This window comes from Stegastes partitus, unplaced genomic scaffold, assembly GCF_000690725.1.
Source record: "Stegastes partitus isolate 25-593 unplaced genomic scaffold, Stegastes_partitus-1.0.2 Scaffold240, whole genome shotgun sequence".
In the NCBI taxonomy this organism is placed as follows: Eukaryota; Metazoa; Chordata; class Actinopteri; family Pomacentridae; genus Stegastes; species Stegastes partitus.
The window spans coordinates 228098-233354 of NW_007577971.1; the positions used below are offsets into that span (position 1 = coordinate 228098).

The 5257-nt window shown below is 45.2% G+C and overlaps 1 protein-coding gene across 3 annotated transcripts in view; it reads left to right on the top strand.

The window, feature by feature from the left end:
• The window catches only part of nfatc3b (nuclear factor of activated T cells 3b), a 28680-nt gene that overhangs the window by 3013 nt on the left and 20410 nt on the right, over positions 1–5257 (top strand). The gene's annotated exons all lie outside the window — the stretch shown is intronic.

Consider the following 5257-nt stretch of genomic DNA (forward strand, 5'->3'; position numbering starts at 1 on the left):
ATGATTATTTTTGAAAAGGGCTATAATCGGCCAGCCGATAAATCGGTCAGGCCCTAGTACAGATTACACCCTTCATGCATTCTGCTGTACAGCACTCTCCCTCGGCAGAAGGATGGCTTTCATGGTCATGGCACAGAGACACCTGTGGCTGAAGCTGTCTGATGTCCTGGATAGAGACAGGGCCATGTATCTAGATCAGCCAGTCTCCACTGAGGGCATAATTGAACAATCACACCATCCAGGCAAAATCTGAACTGAGCAAGAACAGACAGAGGCTCTGTGCAGTGTCATCTCCAGATAGGATGTGAACCCTAAATCCTCTTCCAGCTCTCGCAAGCTTGCAGCACCACAACCCCTTCTCAAGAGGCCAGTGCCATCTGCAAGCCAAGGTTCCCAGTGGGTGAAACTGGAGCTGACTGCTCAACCTCCCCACCACTCCACTTACAGCAAGGCCTGCCTCCGGGCCTTGAGAATAACTTAACACCAAGGAAGAAGAAAAATCTGTCATCCTAACCCAGGGACCAAGTGGAGAAGGGGTCCAGCAGGGGAGAGGCATCGCTGCACCTCATTTGTTGTCACACAAGAGGCACCTTCCAAGTTCCGTTCAGGGTTTCAATTCAATTAAATTCAATTTTATTTATATAGTGCAATTCACAACATATGTCATCTCACAGTGCTTAACGTAGTAAGGTGAAGACCTTACGAATTTTTAACAGAGAACCCAACAAGCCAAAGCTGCCTTTGGACTCCCTCTGAGCAAGCGGTTGGTAACAGTGGGAAGGAGCCAAAAAAAAAAACCCAAGTGGGAGGGGAAAAAACCCTTTGACAAAACCAGGCTCAGGAAAGGCGGCCATCTGCCTCGACCGGTTGGGTGAGAGTGTGGATGAGGGGGGTGGGAATAACAGATGGAGAGCATCAGTACAACAGAGCAGTAAGTATTTTGGGGGTTGGTGAGGCCAGCGGCTGTAGATCAGAGACGTGAACCTCCAGATCCAGAGACGTCTGCAGAGAGAACAAACACAGGATCTCGGGGGAAACAAAGTTAGTGACATGTAATGGTGGTTAGAACTGTATGGAAGGAAGACAGAGGAGAGGCACTCAGTACATCATTGGAATCCCCCAGCAGTCAACCTAAGGGACACTTCAGGTGATCCTGAGCAGCCCTAACTATAGGCTTTATCAAAGAGAAAAACTTTAAACCTAATCTTAAAGTAAAGAGAGTGTTTGCCTCCAGAACCCAAACTGGGAGCTGATTCGACAACAGAGAAGCTGATAACTAAAGGCTCTGCCTCCCTTTCTACTTCTGGATTCAGATTCAGTCGTGAACAGCACTGGACTCCCCTAACACAGTCTCCCAAGCACATTTCCTCCATGCATACAAATGCACTTTTGTTGTCTCAAGGAGGCCCCTGTTCAGGGGCTTTAAATGTTTCTCTGGTGACCATCACAAATGTTCACAATGTTTGTTACTCCATCAGTGCCCCAATAAAGATGCCCACAGTTGTTTGCATGAGCACAAATGTTGCAACAAAAAAAGAATGCACTTTCAGAAAACTGCAAACCAAATAAATCAGAGCAGTCAGGTGAGGCTGTTCCTCATCGGCACACTAGCGGGCGACAGGCCTCCACCTACAGACATCCAAGTCAGTTGACAGGCAGCACATATCCCTCAACGGTGCGCATGTGCACTCTCTCCTTGGGTAAAGGTAACCCTTCCCATCATTTCAAACTGCGAGCAAAGAAGACAAGTTGGTTCACTCGCTCAGATTTTTACGCTGCCTTGACAACGTTTCCACCTGTACTGAAAATTCATAGGGAGGGGGTGCTGATTACTGGTGTGCACAAACATTTCTTGGTACACTCTTGGGAAGCTGTGGTTATGTGTGACTCCACTAGTCAGTGGGTTCTGACTCAGTCTGCATCAGGAGACATCAGGTATCTTTCTGGTTTGCTCTTGACTTTTTGCCTTTTAGTGTGAGGCGAGGAATCTGCGTCAGGGGTTTGGTTTTTAAAGAAATTGTCCAAGGACTTTCATTGCCTCTTTATACTCAGTGGTAGTGGTGGTCCATCATCAACTTGTCCTTCTGCAACTGCTTTTGGACCTGTAGCCCCTGCGTGGGATTGTCCTTGGACATCATCGATCATTTCAGAGAATGCCCTTGTTTCCATAGCTTCTACCTTTCTGGCTTGATGTACTGAGCCTTGAATCTCCGATCAACTACAGCAACCATGTCAAGTTACCTTGTCTGCATACTTTTCATCAAGTATGCCATGTTGTTGTTCTTCAAGTCTTTTGTGAGCTGGGTGTCCCTTTCACTAACATTCAGTAATTTTGTTCTGACCAGCTGGAGAAGAGGCTTCACATATGACACTGTCATGTAGAACATCCCAGAAAGGGAATCTGTTAACTCCAGTAGAGGACTTAATGCTTCATGCACCTGACACTCGAGTCCATGCATGAAGCATTAACTCCAGTAGAGGACTTAATGCTTCATGCACCTGACACTCGAGTCCATGCATGAAGCATTAACTCCAGTAGAGAACTCGCTTCATGCATGGCTCTAGTGTCGGGTGCTTTTTGTCTGAAGCACAGACTTTAGCAATGGCCCTTTGTTCCAGCACTCTTGCAACCATCTTGTGATATGAACCCCATCTGTTTGGGGATTCAGTAACAAGGTGGTGTTTGGGAAGATTGAGTTGCTCCTGAACTGCTGCCAGATCTCTCACTCTCTCTCTCTCGCTCGGGGTATGTCCAGTGGTAGGAGGGATCTGAACATTGGCTAAGTGCAAACACCAGCCACCTCAAGCTGCTGCCAGTTTTCGTAACGCTGCAGCACTTTTGCCCAGTTCTGACAGACCAGCATGTTCTGATCAAAACAAACAACGCTATGGTCACTTCCCAAGCCAGTTCCCCTGTTAAACATGTGTTACTCTCTGTTGTTCATGTTCTGTCTGTCAGAGCCACCCACATACCATGTCTCCTGAATGAGGGCGCAGACCTTCTCTCCAGATGGCGACATCTGGTGAGAGAATGGAAGTTGCAACTATGAGTCGTGGCTCAGATATGGGTACGGTTCAGCTGGGCAGAAATGGATCTCTTTACCCTGTATGCATTTCCCCCAGTGGAAATGATACTGCTCATTCTGTAGAGGACACATCAACATGGCTTGACCTTGAACCTGGTGACCCCTCGGTGGCCAGCGAAGTCATGGTGGTCATAAGTCATTAAGTAGGAAGTACTAATCAGTCTGCCGGCAGCGAGGCCCTGGCAGCTCCCTGTCTGCAGGGATCTCCTATCTTAAGCAGGATGAGAGGTGATTCACCCATTCCCAGAACCATGGCGACTGCATGCCTACCTGTTGAAAGGTCCAATTTAATAGCTAAAGGCCTGCCCCCTAAAATGGTGGTGACAATTCAGAGTGCATGGGCATCATTCACTAGACACTTATGTGTATATAAATGGTGCGTGTTGAACAGTGGTGCCAGAGCTGAAATGTCCTGCTTTTCAAGTGAATGTTTTGATGTTCTTCACAATAAAAGTTTATTTTGGTGGCTATATCTGTCTGTCATGTTGGATTTGATGGTGTGATGTCAGGTGTTTGTTCTTGTGTTTCCAATAACAGGTTTGCCGGCTGAGGCCTGCAGTTAAATCCAGCATCCCTTCAAGGGACTTGTCATTGGTACTTGAGGCTTTTTGTAGTCCTTCCCTTGAACTTGTTGAATCTGGTGATATGAAATTTCTTTCATACAAGTTGGCTCTGCTTCTCACTTTATGCTCTGCTAAGCATATAGGCGACTTTCATGCTTTGTCTGTGCATCCCTCCTGTACTCAGTTCTCTTCGGATGGATCTAAGATTACATTACTCTCAAATGCAGGGTATTACCCAAAGGCCATCCCTATAGCTCTGTGGCATTTGAGCTCTTGAGCTATTGCCCCAGTCAAAGGTGAAGCTCTGTCCAAACAGCAGCTTTCTAACTGGACTGTGGAGGCTATCTCCCTGTTTACTATGTGTGTCATAAGTACCTCCGCCACAGAGGTTATGTTTTAGCAGCATTTACCTGTTTGTTTGTTTGTTAGCACGATAACTCGAAAAGTTATGAACGGATTTTCATGAAATTTTCAGGAAATGTGGATAATGGCACAATGAACAAATGTTTTAATTTTGGTGATGTTCTGGTTATCTGGTTATCTTCTCATAAAACAGTAAATGCTGGTAAGTGTCACAGTTGTGCAGAATGCTGTCCTTGCGCCGTTTGTCCACTAGATGGAGCTCTCACTCCATTCAATCCTTCAGTCCTCACCTCCGTCTTCTCAGTAATACAGGAGTCAGCTACAGCCAGGCAGAATGACAGGAGTGGGCTAAGCAGAGATACTGACAGATAAGTTCATAACGACGTTGTGCCATTAACAATGACTCAACATGCCTCCTGTTTCACTTTAACTCTCTTTGCCATGTGTCAGGACGACTGAAGCGTGCTTCGTTGCGTCGGTCATGCTTTTCATTTACGTTGCATTGCTAAAGTTGTGCTGACCGAGCTTAAGTTACTCCCTGTCTCTTTATGTTAGCAATAATATAATAACAATAATAATAACATTGCTGTAGTTATGCCAACCTAGTATAGCGTTAGCTAACAGCTTAAAAGCCAGTAAGTAACTGCAGAAATAACATAAGTGTACAGTCATCAAAAACAATGGTTATGCAATCAAGTACTAACTCCTGTGTGTATCACATGACTAAAACAGACAGAAAAAAAAAAAAAAAAAACATGGAAGCACTGTTTTGACTGTACAGTGCCATAGCTGCTGATGTAAGAACTTAAGTGATTTAGATTATTATCAAGACAACCATGGAAAATGGCTAGATATCAGCTCTTAAATTAAACTCTTACAAGCTATTTTTGTTTTCAGTCATTATATTTGTCTAAACAAATATACCTTTTGTGGTACCAGGCATTAAAATGAACAAAAAAAAACAAGGGTGGTCTAATATTTTTTTTCCATGATATACATGGTTTTTTGCAAGTTTATATAAATGTTTATTCACATGGGTAGGTAGGTAGGTAGGTAGTGCATGTTGCGCTTTGGCTGCTTGTGTTTCATGCACTGTGCAGACAGACAGCGTGTCCCACGGCCTGTCTGCTGCCAGGTTTTACTTCCTGGTTTTTTTAACTGCTCTGTGGCACCCAGCTGGTGGCGGGTATGTCTGACCCGGAGGCGGAGGGGGGAACTGTTGCATCATTTACAACTTTCCAGTAC